A 21,562-nucleotide genomic window follows, 5' to 3' on the forward strand; every position below is an offset into this window, starting at 1 on the left:
GTATGTCTTCCTGTCTCTCATGTTTGTAAAACTTGTCATTCAACGATTTATTTTTCATTTTTCTCATCAATCATTGCTGATCATTTATTCATGTTTCCACGTGGTTACATCACTGCCTTTGCCCAGATTCCCTTGTCCAAATCCTTCTCTCATTTACAATCCACCCCTCTGTGGAAGTGTTCCCAAATGCTCCCACCCTGAGTTTATTCCCCTCTCTTCTCTGAACTCTAAATCACTTGTGGTCCCAGTGCTGATTTGGCCAGAGGATGCCATTGCCTTGTGGTGACAACCTTTTCTAAGTCTTTACCTTGAGATAAGGACTGTTCTTGTTGATGATAATGATGTTAACCAACACTATACAAACTATCATTTCTCTTTGTAATAGATTAAATATATACAAGTTTTATAATCACTTCATGATGCATGTTCAAGCATCATGAAATAGATTCCCTGAAAATTCTGATGCACAGACTTCAAGCTCAGTCTTTAATAGATTTGAACTCATAGGAGTTTGACTTAAATTAGCTAAAAGCAGTTAATTCTCCAGTGTCTAGTTCTCTAGACTCTTCAGTTCAGAATGAATATAAAGTATTTCTCAAAAACAAGGAGGTTGTAATTAGACTATAAAAAGATGCTAAGTTGAAATTACCAGTCTATGGCTTATAAGACAGATAAATATGCTTGAAAGATACTGTGGAGCATGTGAAGAGGATTATAATCAGAAAGTTCTCTCTTCCCAAGGTGCCCCCCCCCCAAATTGATGGGGAACACAGTAAACTATATTTTTGACATTGAAATAGGAAGTATTCAACTTTTCCTGAAAGCAACACCTCTATCTAAACCAAGGCTATCTGCTAAAATTGCCGAAGTCACTAGTTAAAAGTTCTCTTAATGCAGGATTGCAATAAACAATTAGCCCCTAGTCGTAGAGTTGGTATAAAACAATGCTCATATGTTACCTAATTATCAGCTTTAAGGTTTCTACTTAAATTAACTATTTAAAATAAGAATACTTTTATTTTCATGTGAACTTTTTTTTTACAATTTAAAAATTCTCTTTATTTAAGATAATATCATATAAAAGAAATATAAAATTCAAGAATATTTGTTAATAGAATGTATGAAAATTTGAAATCTGAACTTTTGCAGGAAATCGGGTTTGAAATCAGAAAGAGAAAACTAATCTCCTGAATAAGCAATTGTGTAAAGAAATCCATTGGATATTAGTGATGTCAAGGAGGAATCAATATTTGAGCACCAGAATTTTCAGAAAGAGCCCTGGTGGCTCTCTGGCAGTTCTCTACACTTTGCTATATTCCTCACTCAAGAGCAGCAAAAACAGTTCTTATAGGTATGTTTATAATGACACAAGACTACCTTGAGAAACAAGAAAAAAATCTCAAATGAGGAACTTAGCCATATACCTAAAGGAGCTAGAAAAAGAAAACAGAACCCAAAGTTAGTAGAAGGAAAGAAATCATTAAGATTAGAGCAGAGATAAGTGAAATAGACTAAAATATAGACTACCATATCAATGAAATTAAGAGCTAGTTCTTTGAAAAGATGCAACATTCAAATTCACCAAAAAAAAAAAAAAAAAAAAAAGAACCAGAAAAATATAAGTGAGATAGAGCCAAATAAATAAATGAAAAAGAAGTTACAACTGACATCAGAGAAATACAAAGGATCATGAGGCTGCTATAAAAAACCATATCTCAATAAAATGGATAACTTAGAAGAAATAGACACATTACTAGAAATGTACAATTTTTCAAGACTGAGCCAAGAAGAAATAGAAAATACCTACAGACCAATTACCAGTCATGAAACTAAATCCATAGTTGGAAAACTCCTACAAAAGTCAGGAACAGATAGTTTTATAAATGAATTATACCAAACATTTGAAGAGTTAACACCTATCCTTTTCAAACTATTACAAAAAATTGCAGTGAAAGGAAAGCTTCTGAACTCATTCTAAGAGGCCAGCATCACCCTGATATCAGTACCAGACAAAGATGCCACAAAAAAAAGAAAGAAAGAAAGAAAGAAAATTACAGGCTGATATCACTGATGAATGCAGATACAAAAATTCTCAACAAAATATCAGCAAACCAAATCCAATGATAAATTGAAAGAATCAAGGGGGATTTATTCCAAGGATTTTTCAATGTCCTCAAAATTATCAATGTGATACACCACATTAATAAATTGAAGGAAAAAATATGATCATTTCAATAGATGCAGAAAAGCTGCTGGCAGAATTCAACATCCATTTATGACAAAAAACTCACCAGATAGTGGGCATAGAGGGAACATACCTCAACATAATAAAAACCTTATATGACATACCCACAGCCAACATTAAACTCAATGGGGAAAAGCTGTAAGCATTTCTTCTAAGATCAGGAACAGGGCAAGGATACCCACTTTCATCACTTTAATTCAACAGAGTATTGGAAGTCCTAGCCACAACAATTATATGGGGAAAAAAAAAACAAAACAACAAAAACGAAAACATCCCAATTGGAAAAGAAGAAATAAAATTGTCACTGTTTGCTAATGACACAACTCTATACATAGACTAATATAAAGACCCCATAGAAAAATTACTACAACTAATCAATGAATCCAGTAAAGTTGCCAGGTAAAATTAATATACATAAGTTGGCTGTATTTTATACACTAATGATATATCAGAAAGAGAAATTAAGAAAGAAATCTCATTTACAACTGCATCAAAAAGAATAAAATACTTGGAAATAAACCTTACTAAGGAGGTAAAAGACCTGTACTCAGAAAACTATAAGACACTGTTGACGCTAACTGAAGACAACACAAACAGATGGAAAGATATACTATGACCATGAACTGGAAGAATTAATATATTAAAATGACCATATTCTGCAAGGCAATCTGCAGGCTTAATGCAATTCTGATCAAAATACCAAATGGCATTTTCCACAGACTAGAACAAAGAATTCTAAAATGTATGCTGCTGCTAAGTCGCTTCAGTTGTGTCCGACTCTGTGCGACCCCATAGACGGCAGCCCACCAGGCTCCCCTGTCCCTGGGATTCTCCAGGCAAGAACACTGGAGTGGATAGGGAGCTGCAAAAGACTCAAATATCCAAAATAATCTTGAGAAAGAAGAGCAAAGTTGGAGGTATCACATTCCCTGATTTCAGACTATACTATTAAGATACAGTAATCTAAGCAACGTGACACTGACACAGACACAGATATGTATGTAGGTCAATGGAACAGAATGGGAGAGCCCAGAAATGAACTCACACTTACATGGGGAATTAATCTACAACAGAGGATGTAAGAATGTCTAATAGGGAGTAGTCTCTTCAATAAGTAGTTTTGGGAAAACTGGACAGTTTTGATGAAAAAGAATCAAACTGGACAACTTTCTCACATTACAAACAAAAATAAATTCAAAATGGATTAAAGACTTAAGTGAAAGATCGGAAGCCATAAATCTTCTAGAAGAAAACACAGGAAGTATACTCTTTGACATCAGTATTAGCAATATTTTTTGGATGTCTCCACAGGCAAGGGAATGGCAACCCACTCCAGTTATCTTGTCTGGAGAATTCCATGGACAAAAGAGACCATGTGGTCACAGAGTCAGACACAAATGAATGACTAACACACACAGGTAAGGGAACCAAAAGCAAAAATAAGTGGGATTATACCAAACTAAAAAGCTTTTGCATAGTGAAGGAAACGATCAGCCAAATGAAAAAGCAATCTGCTCAGTGGGACAAGATATTTGTAAACAATCTATCCAATAAGGAGTTTATATAAAAAATATAGAAAGAAGGCATATAACTCATAAACAACAACAACAACAAACAAGTAAAACAGTTAAACAATTAAAAGGGGAAAGAGGATCTGAATAGACATTTCTCCAAAGAAGACATACAGATGACCAACAGGCACATAAAAATATGCTCAGCATCACTAGTTATCAGGGAAATGCAAATCAAAACCTCAGTGACACCTCACCCCTGTCCAAATGCCTATTATCAAAAAGATAGCTATGTTTGTGAGTCTCTTTCTGCTTTGTAAATAAGTTCATTTGTATCTTTTTTTTTAAGATTCCACATATAAGTGATATCATAAAATATTTGTTTTTGTCTGACAATTCACTTAGTAAGATAATCTCTAGGTCTAACCATATCACTGCAAATGGCATTATTTCGTTCTTTTTTTCAGCTGAGTAATATTCTATTGTATAAACACACCACATCTTCTTTATCCATTCATCTTTCGATGGACAGTCATCTCTTCGTTACTATAAATCGTGCTTCAGGGAATGTTCAGGTGCATGTATCTTTTCAAATTATGGTTTCTCCAGATATAGGCCTAACAGGAGGGTTGATGGGATAGCTGGATCATATGATGATCGATCTATTTTTAGTTTTTAAGGAGCCTCCATATTGTTCTCCATAGTGGCTTGACTACACACCTGCCTTTCTTACAGGATTAGTCCTTCTAACTAGCATATAGATAGTCTCAGATTTTTGATGAATTTTAAGTAATTACCTGGACTGGGAAGTTGTGTTTATGGTACCAGACTAAAGCTGTTTTGCAATGTCCTTTGACTCAACTAGTTTGTTTGATATTCTTTTGACATTAGACAAGAATTGTATTTCTCATGGATCTTAGATACTTGTTAAGGTTTTCAAAGATTGAGATTAATTAATTAATTAAATTTAGTAATTTAACCAAGAATTGGTGATAATGATTGTGATGATGATAACTGTAATGATTATTATGCATTCTTATACATATTTGTTCATCCAAAAAAAGGAATACAAATATGTGAATTTTAATTCAGTTTCTTCCCTATGGTCAATATATTTAATTGACTCTGCTTTTTACTTAACAGTGTTATTCCTATCCCCAAAAGAGTGAAAAGTAATAAAATAAAAATATTAATTTTCCCCAAAATACATTGATTTAACAATAATGAAAATGACCTCAAAATTACATTAAAGTGGCAGGCAGAATATGATATATTGTAGAGAGTGTTGGGAATTCAGCTGCTTTAGCCTGACTTCTGGCTTCCCCAGTGGTTCAGCGGGTAAAGAATCCACCTGCAATGCAGGAGACACAGGAGATGTGGGTTAAATCCCTGGGTCAGGAAGATCCCCTGGAGAAGGAAACAGCAACTCACTCCAGTATTCTTGCCTGAAAAATCCCATGGACAGAGGAGCTTGGTGGGCTATAGTCCAAAGCGTTGCAAAGAGTCAGATATCTTTTGATGCCTTCTCTAGGTTAAAAACATTAAAAAGGGCTAGAAAAATTTCAAGCCCTCTTCCAATGCTAAAATTCTGTGAAAGCAAGAAAAATTCATAATCCTAATTAATAGAAGTTATTTCACTTAACACCGTGCTTATACATATCTATCTATATTGCCAATTCTTTTGAAAATGCAGGTTCTAGGCCCCAATCCATGCCCTCACCCACTACAAAGGTTCTGATTTCTAACAGACAACCCAGAGAAGTAAACATCAATTTAGATAATAGATTTATAAATGTTTATATTTTGCAAGAGTTCTAGCATATCTGTGTCCTAATTAACAAAGATCTATGTTGGAGGAATTACTTGCATTAGAGGTTGAGAAGAAAGTGAGGTATCTAACTGTATCATTGCAAAAGGCTAATGGCATAAATCTAGTTCAATAATAAAGTCACAGTACATAGGCAGAAGAGTGCTCTTAAGAAATAGGTTATAAATGCTAATGGAACTGTAGATCAATGGAGTAAAAAATGGGAACATTATTGATGTTATTAAAATCTTTCCTGTCTCAAAATTAACCACTAATACTGATTAAAATTAATTTTGAGACAGAAAGGATTTTGATTTCATCAATAGTTTGAGTTTGGAATAACCATGGCTTAAAGCTCAACATTCAGAAAACTAAGATCATGGCATCTGGTCCCATCACTTCATGGGAAATAGATGGGGAAACAGTGGAAACAGTGTCAGACTTCATTTTTGGGGGCTCCAAAATCACTGCAGATCGTGACTGTAGCCATGAAATTAAAAGACGCTTACTCCTTGGAAGGAAAGTTATGACCAACCTAGATAGCATATTCAAAAGCAGAGACATTACTTTGCCAACAAAGGTCCGTCTAGTCAAGGCTATGGTTTTTCCAGTGGTCAAGTATGGATGTGACAGTTGGACTGTGAAGAAGGCTGAGTGCCGAAGAATTGATGCTTTTGAACTGTGGTGTTGGAGAAGACTCTTGAGAGTCCCTTGGACTGCAAGGAGATCCAACCAGTCCATCCTAAAGGAGATCAGCCCTGGGTGTTCATTGGAAGGACTGATGCTAAAGCTGAAACTCCAGTACTTTGGCCACCTCATGAGAAGAGTTGACTCATTGGAAAAGACTCTGATGCTGGGAGGGATTGAGGGCAGGAGGAGAAGGAGGCGACAGAGGATAAGATGGCTGGATGGCATCACCGAACTCGATGGACATGAGTTTGAGTGAACTCCGGGAGTTGGTGATGGACAGGGAGGCCTGGCGTGCTGCGATTCATGGAGTCGCAAAGAGTCGGACACGACTGAGTGACTGAACTGAACTAAACTGACTGATTCCTTTATCTTGTATTTTCTTCAGTTTTTTTTTAAAGTAATATATTTAATTGGAGGCTAATTACTTTACAATATTGTGGTGGTTTTTGTCATACATTGACATGAATCAGCCATGGCTGCACATATGTTCCACCATTCTGAATCTCCCAACCACCTCCCTCCTCTACCCTATCCCTCTGGGGCTGTCCCAGAGCACCAGCTTTAAGTGCCCTGATTCATGCATTGAACTTGCACTGGTCATCTATTTTACATATGGTAAATACATGTTTCAATGTTATTCTCTCATATCATCCCACCCTTGCCTTCTCTCATAGTCCAAAAGTCTGTTCTTTACATCTGTGTCTCTTGCTGTCTTGCATATAGGGTCGTCTTTACTGTCATTCTAAATACCATATATATACGTTATTATACTGTATTGGTGTTTCTCTTTCTGACTTACTTCACTCTGTATAATAGATTCACTCTGTATAATAGTTTTGAGAAGCAATATTTTTGGAATTCTACCTCCTTTATTACAGCTAATACTTATCTAGTGTTTACTCTGTACCCAGAGATGTTCTAAGACCTTCATGTAGAATAAATCATTTACTCCTCTCATGAGTTCTAGGATTTGGGCATAATCATGAACCATTTTTACAGATGAAGACGCATAAATTTCTGATAACTCGATCAAGGTGAACCAGATGGCATGGCAGCCATTGCTGTACTGTATGAAATTATTGGTCCTCATGTTGTTGACTTCAAAACATTATGCAGTACATTTTAAATGATTTTAGTTTTGATGTTACCCATCTGCTCCCCCTCCCAGACACATACATACCACATGCCAAGCATTGAGAAAGGAGAGTGAAAGGGGGAGAGAAGAAAGATAAATTAGTATATTCTCTATGTTTATGTAGTTACTAATATTAGTTTACATTTGTTATGTTTAATTGAAACACTTTATATTTGCATTAATGTGTGATTGGAATATACATTTTGCATGAATACTGTGAAAGAAGAAGTCACAATATATTTGCTAAGCCAATGTATATTAATACAAAGAGGTGGAGTGGGCCTAGTGCCTTTTTGCGCTTCCGAGAGCTCATTTGTGGTATCTTCACACATGAGTAAGGTGAAACCTTTACAGCTTTGTAGAGAGCAAAGAGGAGAGAGATTCCTCTGCAAGTGGGAGTTAGATCGGTAGCCTGCAGCCCCTGGACAAATCAGTCCCTTTCTGGTGCTTCTATATTACATCTCCACAAGATCGCCTAAGAGGTGAACTTGTCCAGTGATAGGAGAGAGCGGCTTTGAAGGAGCCATTTTCTCAGCAACACTTGGTTTTAAAAGGAGGCTCTTGAGGACAGAAAAACTTTAAAGAGCCAAAGAAAATAAATGGTGTCATTTGAGGACTCCTTATAAAAGGAGATATCAAAGAGGTAGAAGGAGAATGAGGAAATGGTTTCATGACACCTCTCAAGTTATTCCTCCTAGGCTATACTAGTCTCTCCTATATTCAAGGCTAATAATACATAGATCCGGTCAAATCTAGTCAATCTTTTTAATAACTAACCATACTCTTTCCATATCTAAACAGGCATAGTTTTCTTCATTCATACATTTTCTCTCATACATATGTTCTCTCATACATATTTCTCATACAAATGTTAAAGTCTAACAATTTATGTCACTCTATATAAGATTTTATGGAATTCATAAAAACTAAACATGTATCTAAAAATAGGAAATTGATGTTGAAAAGTGATCAGTCATCATTATACATATATGGGAATAGCTAAATTAAAAAGACAGACAATACCAAGTGTTGGCAAGGATGTGAAGACACTGAAACTCTCACATACTACTGATAAGAATGTTAAATAGTACATCCACTTTGGAAAAGAGTTTGACAGCTTCTTTAAAAGGTAAGCATTCATTTACCATGGTTCTTTTTGTTTGCATTCCATCCAAAATCTATGTCATGAATGTTTACAGCAGCTTTTTTTTTTAATATAATAGTCAAAAGCTCAAAAGAACCCCAGAGTACATTAAAAATGAGTGTCTAAACCAATTGTTGTATGTCTGTGACACACAGATTGTAGTCCACCAGACTCCTCTGTCCGTGGAATTCTCTAGGCAAGAATACTGGAGTGGGTTGCCATTCCCTACTCCAGGGGATCTTCCTGACCCAGGGATCAAACCTGGGTCTCCTGCATTGCAGGCAGATTCTTTACCATCTGAGCCACCAGGGAAGCCCAATGAAATACTATGCAAGAGTAAAAAGAAATAAATGATCGATACACATATTTGTGATGAAAGAAGCCAGAACAACAAAGAGTAAATAGTGTATGATTCCATTTTACTTAAAACTCTAGAAAATAAAAACTAAATTATAGTGACAGAAAGCAGGTTAGTAATTGCCTTCTGATGGTGAGGTGAGAAGAGAGGGAGAGAGTGGGGAGGGTTTATTAAGGAAAACAAGGAAACGAGAGAACTGGATATGTTCATTCTCTCTACTGCGGTGATGGTTTCACAGGTGTATGTACCTTTCAAAGCATATCAAATCGCATAATTTAATATGTGCAGCTACTCTAAGCCAATTACATCTCAATAAAACTATTACTTTTAAAAAGAATAGTTAGCTTAAAATTGAACCAGCAAAACATATGGACAACAAATACCTAGAAAAAGTAAGGGACTAGAAAAATAGAAAACTTAGCATTGAATGTATCAAAGTCTTTCAGATAAATCCTTCTATGATAAATAATAGACATAGTAGGAAGAAATGAAGCAGCATATGTAATATCTTTCAAGAACTGTTCAAAGGAAGATATGCTTGTGCAGTTAGGTAGAGATAAATGGTGGGCTGAAAAGACAAGAAAGCCAACACATCTGATAATCTTGTAAAGCCTCTTCCAGTAAAGAAAATAAATCTAAAAGATTGAGAGTTTAAAAAGATGAAAAGGTTTAAAAAAATACATAAAGGAAATCAATCAGCTATCAAGGCAATATTAGAAAAAAAAAATAATGTTGCTTAAGTCAGCTGTCCCCAACCTTCGTGTCACCAGGGACTAGTTTCATGGAAGACAATTTATCCATGGACTGTGGGGGGGGGGGGGGGGGGCAATAACAGTTTTGGCATGATTCAAGAACATTACATTTATTGTGCACTTTATTTCTATTATTATTATTTCAGCTCCACCTTAGATCAGCAGGCCTTAGATCTCAGAGGTGGGGGACTCCTGGCTTAAGTTACCTCTTATGCTGTACATAGCACCACCTAGAGGAAAACCACAGGAAATGCTATTTCACGTTGACGAGAAAGTGTTCGTCTCTCAGTCTTGTCTTGACTCTGTGGCCCCGTGGACTGTAGCCCTCCAGGTTCCTCTGTCCATGGAATTCTCCAGGCAAGAATACTGGAGTGGGTTTCAATTCCTTTCTCCAGAGGATCTTCCCAACCCAAGGACTGAACCTGGGTCTCCCACCCCACATTGCAGGCAAAATTCTTTAACATCTGAGCCACTAGGGAAGCCCCATTTCATGTGTAATAGAGCCCAATTCATTTACTGATTCATTCAAACTTCATTTACCATGTACCAGCACTTCTAAGTATATTCAGCATCATTCCAGGTGCTTGGAATACAACAATAAATAAAAAATAACAATAACAACAACAACAACAACAATTCCCACCTTCTTAGAGCTTATTTATCAAGGAAAACAACTTTGCTTAAACAATTCATGGCCATGTGTGAATTCATTTTACAAATTTAAAAAAATATGCACTTTAAGATTTCAGAGGAAGCCTTTGTATGAAAAATAAACATAAAAAACCACTGTACATTTTTAAGTAGTTTTCTCACATAGGGATTTGGGTAAATCAGAGGGTTTTTTGGTACCACTCCATAGTCAATTCTAGGATTGTTTAAAATAAAAGGTATTCATGAAAGGTTGTTGTTGAATCACGCGAATACACCGGGATTCTTGGCCCCCGGAGGAGAAGAATTCAATCCGGGGCCAGAGACGAGGCTTGATCGCTCAGAGCTTTTGTGTAGTAAAGTTTTATTAAAGTATAAAGGAGATAGAGAAAGCTTCTGACATAGGCATCAGAAGGGGGTAGAAAGAGTACCCGCTTGCTAGTGTTAACAATGAAGTTATATACTCTCCAGTGAATCCAAAGAATGTCTGGAGGTTGTAAAGACCTCATCAGACCTACTCCCATAATTTACATTTTAAGATAACACTGTCCTCAGGCAAGATACATCCTTGTAAAGACCAGGTCTACTCCCATAATTAACATTTTAAGATAACAGAAGGTTGAATCCAAAGACTGTCCTTAGGCAGGATACATTATTGGTATATAATCCTAAGGAATGTGGAGAAAGAAAAAAAAGTTTGTCCTTTCTTCCTCCTTGAGAATTCCAGACCCCTCTCTCTTTGGGGACCCCTAGACTCCCTATCAACCTGCCTAGGAACTGACTCTCTCATTCATTTGTAGTTGAAGCTAATTCTGATTTTTAAACCCTAGTGCTGATTGCCCTCATTCACTTTTGGAAGAAGGCATAATGATTTACTGATCACCAATGGACTGTCCAAAGCAAACCAACTACAAACATCATCGACAAGGGCAAAAACCTGCTGATGTTGTGAAAAGACTTAGCGATTCAAAGAGAGGGACTGAAGGACCAATCTGAACATTCAGCACAAATAGCACCCAGCAAAAGAAATATATTCAGGAAGTAGGGATGAACTTTAAAAAAACGTTTTACTTACATTTTTAGTGAGAGTTGAGATGCTGTAATGTTGATTTAAAAATATCATTCAGAAAATAATAAAGAATTATGGAAAAGAGAAAGAAAACAAAGATAAAAGATATGTCCAGACTTCTTTCAGGACTGAGGCGCACATCCATCCCATCTTCAGAGATGCAGGCTTATTTGGACTTACAGCTGTGATTCCATCCTGTAATGATTCTTCAAGCTGGCTTAACGCTCAACACGCACACACAAAAAAACTAAGTCATGGAATCTGGTACCATTACTTCATGGCAAATAGAAGGGGAAAAAGTGGAAGCAGTGGCAGATTTTATTTTCTTGGGCTCCAAAATAACTGCAGATGGTGACTGCAGCCATGAAATTAAAAGATGTTTGCTCCTTAGAAGGAAAGTTATGAAAAATCTAAACAGTGCATTAAAAAGTAGAGACGTCACTTTGTCAACAAAGGTCTGTTTAGTCAAAGCTATGGTTTTTCCAGTGGTCATGTATGGATTTGAGAGCCGGACCATAAAGAAAGGCTAAATGCCAAAGAATTGATGCTTTTGAATTGTGGTGTTGGAGAAGACTTTTAGGACTCTCTTGGACTTCAGGGAGCTCAAACCAGTCAGGCCTGAAGGAAATATTGTACTTTTCATTGCCTGAAGCTTTATCTTCCATTAATTTTATTATGCTCAGGTTTTCATTAAATCCTTGGGCATTTCAGCTTATAGGTATACCCCATTTTATTGTGCTTGAGCTTGTTGCTTTTTGCAGATACTGTATTTTTTCCCTTTCTTTTAAAATTAAAGTTTTATGGCAACCCTGCATTAAGAAAATTTATTAGATCAGAACCTTTTTTTCAATAGCATTAATTTTTAAATTAAGGTATATAAGGTTGTTTTCTCAGATATAGTGCTATTATACACTTTGTAAACTACCATATAGTGTAAATTTAACTTTTATATGCTTTCTGGAAACAAAAAATATATGACTTACTTTATTTGAGATATTTTCTTTATTGTGGTGGTCTGGAAGCACACCCACAACATCTCCAAGGTATGCCTGTACTGATATATTTTAAAGAAATTTTAAAGTCTGTGTCTGCTAGTTGCATCATCTCTGGGTCTGTTACTATTGATAGATTTCCCCCCTCATTATATATCTTATTTTCTATCCTTTTTTTTTGGTTGTGCTTTAATTATTTTGTTTGGGTGCCTGCACATAGTGAATGTAACATTGGTGAGTATCTGAATTCTGTCTTCCTTGAAAGAGTATTGGTCTTTATTGTCACAGGAACTTAAGTTCCTGGCAGATTAGTTTAATCCTTCCAAGGCTTTTTTTTTTTTTTTTTTTTAATGTTTGTTAAGGTGCTACTGGAGAAGACTCTTATGGGTCCCTTGGACAGCAAGGAGATCAAACTAGTTAATCCTAAATGAAATCAACCCTGAATATTCAATGGAAAGACTGATGCTGAAGCTAAAGCTCCAGTACTTTGGCCACCTGATGCAAAGAGCTAACTCACTGGAAAAGACTCAGATGCTGGGAAAGATTGAGGGCAAGAGGATAAGGGAATGACAGAGGATGAGATGGTTGGATGGCATCACTGACTCAATGGACATGAGTCTGAGCAAACTCCAGGAGACAGTGAAGGGCAAGGAAGCCAGGCATGCTGCAATCCATGGGGTCTTAACAAGTCCATGACTGAACAATAACAAAGGTGGCCTGACCTCACCGTTACTCTAGGAATAGTTTAGTGCTAGTACCAAAAAACCACTGTTCTGGGGTCTTCCTGAATGCTGTCATTGAATGTCAAAGGGCTCCACAAAGTCCTAGTGCAGGAGAAGACACAGCTTTTCCTCTTTGCCCATCCTTCATGGAGTAGTGGGAATGGAGGTGGGTGCTGCCCTGTATGAGCACTGTGAGTTGTTCAGTTTACGGCCCTTTGGTCATTCTCTCCATGGTCTCTGAAGTTTTATTCTAATATAAGCTGAGGATTTTGCTAAGATGGAGGAAGACCTTTAAGAGTTTTCTAGAGCTCTTTCTTCTGTAAATCTTTCCTCACCAGAGCCCTGCCCTGCATCTTTCAGCTGACTCAAACTCTCTCCCTTTTAATCTCTGTCTTCTCAACTCAGTGAGCCTAGTATCTTCTTGTGATTCGCCTCTGTGCACTCCCACTAGGCAGGTGTCCCCAGGCAGAAAGCTGGGACAATGGTGAGGTTTCCCCTCAAATGTTTCCCTTCTCTGAAACATCATGACCCTATACTTCCTGTAAATTCATTATCTAAAAATGCCTGCTTCATATACTTTGTCCAGCATCCTAGCCATTTTTGGTGCATAGGTAAGTCCAAATCCTCTTCAGTATATTATGGCTAGATCAAATTTTCTTTTGATTTCATCTGCGCTTGCAATACAGTGTGAGTAAGGACATGGAAACCCACTCCAGTATCCTGGAGAATCCCATGGACAGAGAAGCCTGATGGGCTACAGTCCATAGGGTCGCCAAGAATCAGACACAACTGAAGCCACTTAGCACACATGCACGCTTATACTAATGAGTATAGATGCTCACTTCAGTAAAGCATGTAGCCAGCTTTATGAGATTAGAATTCATTAGAAACATGTATCTGAAGTCCTAGTGCAGGAGAAGACATAGCTTTTCCTTTTTGCCCATCCTTAATGCAGTAGTGGGAATGGAGGTGGGTGCTGACAATAGAGACTTGAGAGGTTAATACCCATCAGTACAACATACTGCCTCTTTGAATGCCTACATCTGTTCAGGAGATGGTAACTCTCTAGGGAAACAAACAAACAAACAAAAAATGAAGTGTAGTACTACAAGAGAAGAAAGGAACTGGAATCTAGATTGAAGACTATGCTGACCTGAACTGTTCTATTGCAAACTGTGGGCTTTCCAGGACTTTATAATTTTGAAACACATTTTAGACTCTCCTCAAGGGAAAAGACAAAATAAAGATTGCCAAACACAAGATGTTACATCTTGCATTCCTATGTTTCACATGTGATAAATCTGTGCTTGGTATTCATGGGTCACTATTACCAAAAAATAAACACAAAGTCCCAATACTTTACCATGTGTGTGCTTAGTCGCTCAGTCATGTCTGACTCTTTGTGAACCCATGGACTGTAGCCCACCAGGCTCCTTTGTCCATGAGGATTCTCCAGGCAAGAATACTGGAGTGGGTTGCCATGCCCTCCTCCAGGGCATCTTTCCAAACCAGGGATCGAACCCAGGTCTCCCACATTGCAGGCAAATTCTTTATCATCTGAGCCACCAAGGACAGCCATACTTTACTATAGGCACTGAAATAATAGTAATAGAATTCTGGAGATTAAATTACTCTTCCATTCCTTCTCTATCCTTTGCTAGCCTTCAATATCTTTTAAAGTAAAATGTAACACACAATTAGAAATAATCCTGGCTTTAAGCATAATCTCAGAAATAAAGCTGAAAGACCTACTTTTCTTTCAAAGCCTTCTACCTGACTGCAATGTTACTTAGTGACTGAGGGCAAAAGCTTTATAATGTGATAGCCTGGGATCCTGGATGTGTCATTAGTATCTCCATAATCTTGGGTATTATTTAACTTCAGTGACCTAGTACATGTCTTAACACACAGTAGACAGTCTATACCAGTCAGAATAAGTAGAAACCACACAGCAAAGAGTTTTTAATATAAGAAATTGTTGAAGCTGGTATTAGAGAACTAAAAATGTCACAGAGATAACAGAGAGAGAGAGTAAGCAGTAGAATTCAGCTACTAACACTATGGGTTGCAGGAGCAAAGGAAGAGGAATGGGGTTTTAGACTTTAATAGCTTGGAGAAAGCCTCCCATATGCTGGGACTCAGACTTTAGAGTAGAAGGCACACTGCCAAGCTGGTGCTGGTATCCCCTGAGTATATGAAGAGACTGGGTTAGTGAATGAGCTTATCTCATTTGTTTCCCTTCTCTCAGGGATTCCTGTTCTAATTTTTCTGAAGTCCTGTGTCTTACAAACCAGTGTTTCATAGAATGGGTGTGTTTTTCTGTTGTTTCAGGTGGGAAGTAAATTTGACCCCTACTACTGGATCATGGCCAGGAAGCAACTCTCTAGTATTTTCTAAGTAAATAAATTAGCCACTTTGGGCAATCAGTTTAGCTGGTTTTCATGTCCTGTTTAGTTTTCCAGTGAACTTATGAAATCAGACATTATATGGCATAGCTTTGAGGCAAAGTTACTTAATAACACAACTCTCTAAAATCTAAGACCAAACATTTTAAATCATGCTTAGCACTCTCCTTCTTTCAAATTCAATCTATCTGTAAATTCTGTTAACTCTAATTTAGAACTGTATTCCAAATTCCATGACCTCTTGCTATCCCCACTGCCATCTCTATTGCAAGTCACATCATCAACATACCTGGATTATTGTTTCAACTTCCTGATTGATCTGCTTAAATGACAGGCTCATTCCCCAACTCCCTTATGTGCCACGTCGCTTCAGTCATGTCTGACTCTTTGTGACGCTATGGACTGTAGCCCACCAGGCTCCTCTGTCTATGGCAAGAATACTGGAGTGGGTTTCTACATGCTGTTCCAGGGGCTCTTCCCAATCCAGGGACTGAAACTATCTCTTACATCTCTTAAATTGGCAGGTGGATTCTTCACCCTAGTGCCACCTGGGAACTCGCTCCTAGCTTTACTCAAATGTCATATTCTTTGTTCCTACCAGCATGACCCAGCAATACTTCAGACTGCCAGCAGGTCTTCAGTAGGTTGCAGTAGCTGCATTTGATTTCAGTTTAGTTTTCCAACTCTCTCAGAATCATGGCATCCCAGCAGAGGAACCAGCCCCACTCATATGGAGTCTCCTTCTCAGAAATCTGGGTCTCAACCCCACCGGTCTCTCATGAAGGTCGCTCTCAGCAGACGGGAAGTGAGTAAAAGGTGTCCTATAGAACACGGGTCCCCAACATCTTTGGCAACAGGGACCGGTTTCATGGAAGACAATTTTTCCACAGATGGGCAGTGGAGGTGGGGTGCAGGGATGGGAAAGGGTGGTTCAGGTGCTAATACCAGTGTGAGCAATAGGGAACAATGAGGAGAGGCAGGGGAAACTTTGCTCTCTTGCCGCCTGCTCACCTCCTGTTGTACATTCTGGTTCCTAACAGGCTGAGACCAGTACTGGTCCTCTGCTGGGTATTGGAGACTCCTGCTCTAGAACCTTGCTAGAACATGGGAAAAGCCGATGGAATCATGCATGGGATTTTGGGACCTCCTGCACAAACAGAAGCGTTCTGCATTCATCTGTTTTATACATTAAGGCTCTGCATATAATTTATTTGGCACAACTGTCAATTAATTGAAAAAAAAAGATGTTGAAAACTGCCTGTGACCAAAATCAGGTCAATAAGTTTTGCAGCTTATGCAAAGAAGTGCTTAGATCACAAAATAAGGCATGTGTAATTCTTTGCCATAAGGCTTAAATGAGTCTGTTTCTATCAGCTAAAGTCATGTATGTATCTGGTGCTAGACTGGATTCAGTATATTCATTTTGTTAAATGTCAAAGATCATCAACAATTCTGCTCAAACTAGGTTTAGACTAGTGGCTTTAGTTTTCCTTTCGTTTTGTCTATAGGATTCCAAATGGTCTCTAGCAATTGCCAAGAACAGATCTACACTAGACGCCAGAGAGCAGTCAGAACTTGGACAACCACAGACAAGACCTCGCACCTTCGTCCTCAAGGGCACCTCAGTTCTCCAACCTCTTGAATGAGAAATTCTATTTTATGAGCCTCAGAGCCCTGTCTCGTGCTAACAGTATCTTTCTGTGTCTTCTCCACACAGAAAGAAAGCAAAAGTGAAGTTGCTCAGTCATGTCCGACTCTTTGTGACGCTATGGGCTATAGCCCTCCAGGCTCTTCTGTCTATGGGATTCTACAGGCAAGAATACTGGAGTGGGTTGCCATTTCCTTCTTCAGGGGATCTTTCCAACCCAAGGATTGAACCTGGGTCTCCTGCATTGCAGGTAGTCTCTTTACCATCTGAGCCACCAGGAAATCTGTGTCAAGGTAAAAATTCCCCAGATTCATAGCATGCAACTGTATTCTTCCACTGATTCTTATACATAATTCTCATCTACAAATGCTAAGCTAAAACTTACTTGACTTTCTGTTTCTCTTAGTCAGCTCCTCCAGTCCCTGAATCTTAGATTTTATTCCTTTTGTTTGTACACTAAGCAAGGATTTCCTGACAAATCTGTCTCACACAAGGATAGATTAGTCATTGGTTGGCTGCTTTTGCTTCTTAAATCTTCAGGTGATCTTTCTGAACAGTTTAGGGCATGAGAGTTTAGGTAGGGCAGGTTTCTCAGGCTTTACACGTTCAGATTAATGGTTTTAACTATGCATTTATTTGTATTATTATTACACAGAAAGACTCTCAAAGAAACTCTAATCTTGATTTTTGGGAGAGGCATTCTGGCATCAGGGTTAAAGAATATAGACTTGGAATCACAGAGACCTTGCTATGAACATTGACCATGATATTGATGACCTGAGGAACTTCAAGCAAAAAAAATTAACCTCCCTGGGTTTTAGTTTATACCTTTGTTAAAACTTTACAGAAGAGAAAGAAGATAAAGTTTGCACAAACAGTGGTAAACACAGTGCCTGGCCCTTAATAACTACTCAAAAAGCAGTCTGCTATTAATATTATTATTTTATTTTCCACCTCAAATTGTCAACTGAATTACTCAAATGGAACATCATTTTTCCAAATGTGTTTACCAGAAAGAAAATGCTCAGCATTTTTAATTCCACTGTTTAATAAAACCCAAATATCCTTCCTTTCTGTAGTCAGTGGTTTTCTGATTTTTATTCTAGTAATACTTTGGCCAAATCTGAATCAAAGAATATAATTTTTAAAAAACAATAAAAATACTTTAAACATTTTTAATATTTATATTTTGACCGTGCCAGATCTTAGTTGAAGCATATGGAATCTTCAACTTTGTTGCGGTAGTTGCAGCATTGGGCATGTGGGATCTGTTAATAGTTCCCCGACCAGGAATTGAACTCCCTGCTTTGGGACCAGGGAGTCTTAGCCACTGGACCACCAGAGAAGTCAAAAACTTTCCCAGCTTAGGAAATACAGGTCAGGTCATGTCTTTCTAGGAATGCCTCCACGTTCCCTAAGTATCCTGAATGATGATCATTGACTTGAACTGTGTTGGTGCAGTCCACATGGAGGCTGCAGCCCAGAGGCTGCGTCCCTAGGACAGATGGGAAGGACACAGGGTCCACCTGTTCTCCTGCCGCCATGACTGCTGTCCTCATCCTTGCTGCTCCCGCCACCCTGATTGTTAATATTCTTTCCTCCTGAGCTAGACAGTTATTCACCAAGAAAGTGGTATTAGACCTTCCTTTCCAGGTGGAAACATTTGTTTTAAAATCTGCTACAGATCTTCCTCGACTCACAATGGGGTTACACGCTGATAAACTCATCCTAAGTCAAAAACATCATGTCAAAACATGCGTTGAAAACATCTACCCTACCAAACATTATAGCTTAGCCTAACCTACCTTAAATGTGCTCAGAACACTTATATTAGCCTACAGACAGGCAAAATCATCTAACACAAAGCCCATTTTATAATTATATATACTTTTTATATATTTTATAATTTTATAAGTATATGTATATATTTTAGGAAATATATGGCAAGAATACTGAAGCAGGAAATGACAACCTACTCCAATATTCTTGCCTGGAAGATTCCACAGACAGAGGAGCCTGGCAGGCTATAGTCTATGGGATCACAAGAGTCAGACATGGCTTAGCGACTAGACCACCACCACTAGACTGGGGAAACAGATCAAAATTCAAAATTTGAAGTATGTTTCTACTGAATACGTATCTCATTTACACCAGTGCAAAGGTGGAAAATCTTGCTTGGAACTGTCATATGTTGGGTCTTGTCTGTATTTATAGATTCCTTGAGATTAGCATACTGATGTGGTACTTTCCAAATGATCCCTTCTCTTCTGAGTCAATCCAGGACAGTGAACACAACTTAGCTCTCCTTCCATCGCCAGTTCTCACACGGCACCTGGTACATATTGAATGTACAGTGAATCCTGAATCACAGCATCACTTTAAAGCAGTGGTAGTCTTGATGGATTTGGTTATAGATGGATTGCCAATTTTAAATGGATACTTGAGGGATATTCCACATCCATCAGCCAGAGTGGGTGACCTTTTACTTTAGTAATTTTCAATCAGGTGAAGGGGTGAGAAGAAGGTAAGCTGTTCACTCTCCCTCTTGGAAAACTTTTGCTTGCTGCAGTTGTATTTGTGAGTGTATGTTTTGGAATACTCTAAAGTCTCTAGACTTGATCAGATTGTTGACAAAATCATATTAACATCAATATTCAAACGCCCAGGAGTCATCGGGGGGTCCTGTGTTCTGCTGGAACTGATACCTATCCCTTTACCACAAGGCTTCCTGCACTGGCTCCCACTGCCCACAAGACTGCTGCTGCTGCTGCTGCTAAGTTGCTTCAGTCGTGTCTGACTCTGTGCGACCCCATAGACGGCAGCCCACCAGGCTCCCCCGTCCCTGGGATTCTCCAGGCAAGAACACTGGAGTGGGTTGCCATTTCCTTCTCCAATGCATGAAAGTGAAAAGTGAAAGTGAAGTCGCTCAGTCATGTCTGACTCTTTGCGACCCCATGGACTGCAGCCTACCAGGCTCCTCTGTCCATGGGAGTTTCCAAGAAAGAGTACTGGGGTGGGGTGCCATTGCCTTCTCCGGCCCACAAGACTACCCCTTACCAATGCAGACAAGAACCCCTCATACCAAAGACAGAAGCACTGTTAGGGAAGGTCCCACAGCCACTGACCCGTGTGGTGTCAAAACGGTGCTGGGTTCAGTTCCAATGCGGGAGAAGGGTCTTTTCTGTCTCGATGCAGCAAGCTGTTACCTGGGCTCTGCTGCAGAGCCTCCCACATCTACAGCCTACACCAGGTCCCAGAGAAACTGCTCCTTCAGCCTCTGCCTAGACTCTTTCCTCTGTCAACTCCAAGAAGTCCAGAGGATGTTTTCCTATGCCTTCCATTGTCTTCTGCATTGTTCCAATATGCCCAAAGCAAGCACTCCTCTCACTTCTCTGGAGCGCCAAGACCCCTTATAGACCAATGCAGGCAAATAAGCAATGACATGCCATGAGTTCAAATGGTCAAACTCCATGTTCTCACCTGGACAAAGTTGTAGCGCCCCACCACATGTTTTAAGATGAAGAAAAGCTTGTGTGTTCCTTAGTTTGATGTAGTGTTATATTTGATTCATGCTATATACTGTGAACCTGTTTCTACCTAGATTCCCTTTGTTACGACTGTGGGGTAAATAATTAGGAAATATGGATTCCAGTTTCCAATTCTTCCTGAAACCATTGGGGTGATATTGACATGTACAGTTTGCCAGTCTTGACCTGTTTGCTGATCTGACCTACAAGATAAAGTGATGAGTCCACATTTGATGCAAATAAAACAATGTATTTTCCTTTGTATTGGTTTTCAGTGATAACTTAGATGATCAGCTATTGCACTCCTTCCAAACCTATTTATTTCCCTCTCACATACAGCTGAGATATAACCTGTGAGTTATTCTCTGTCCCGATTAGTTTATTTAAAATTTGAATTATTTTCCCAATATTTTGCAGTTCATGTTCATGTTGAAATTAAAAGATGGACACAATATGCCCACAAGAGAAAAGTTAACATGAATCCGCCTCCCCGAATATATTATAGCAATTCTGACTTAAACAGGATGTATCGTTCCAGTTTCTTATAGAAGCCAATGCCAAGGTACTCTATCAGTTTAGTTCAGTCGCTCAGGCATGTCCGACTCTTTGCGACTCCATGGACTGCAGCATGCCAGACTTCCCTGTCCATCGCTAACTCCCAGAGCTTGCTCAAACTCATGTCCATCAAGTCGGTGATGCCATCCAACCTTCTCATCCTCTGTCATCCCCTTCTCCTCCAGCCTTCAATCTTTCCCAGTATCAGGGTCTTTTCCAAGGAGTCAGTTCTTCATATCAGGTGGCCAAAGTATTGGAGTTTTAGCTTTAGCATCAGGCCTTCCAGTGAATATTCAGGACTGATTTCCTTTAGGATGGACTGGTTTGATTTCCTTGCAGTCCAAGGGATTCTCG

This window comes from Bos taurus, chromosome 14 (genome assembly GCF_002263795.3).
Source record: "Bos taurus isolate L1 Dominette 01449 registration number 42190680 breed Hereford chromosome 14, ARS-UCD2.0, whole genome shotgun sequence".
NCBI classification, from domain to species: Eukaryota; Metazoa; Chordata; class Mammalia; order Artiodactyla; family Bovidae; genus Bos; species Bos taurus.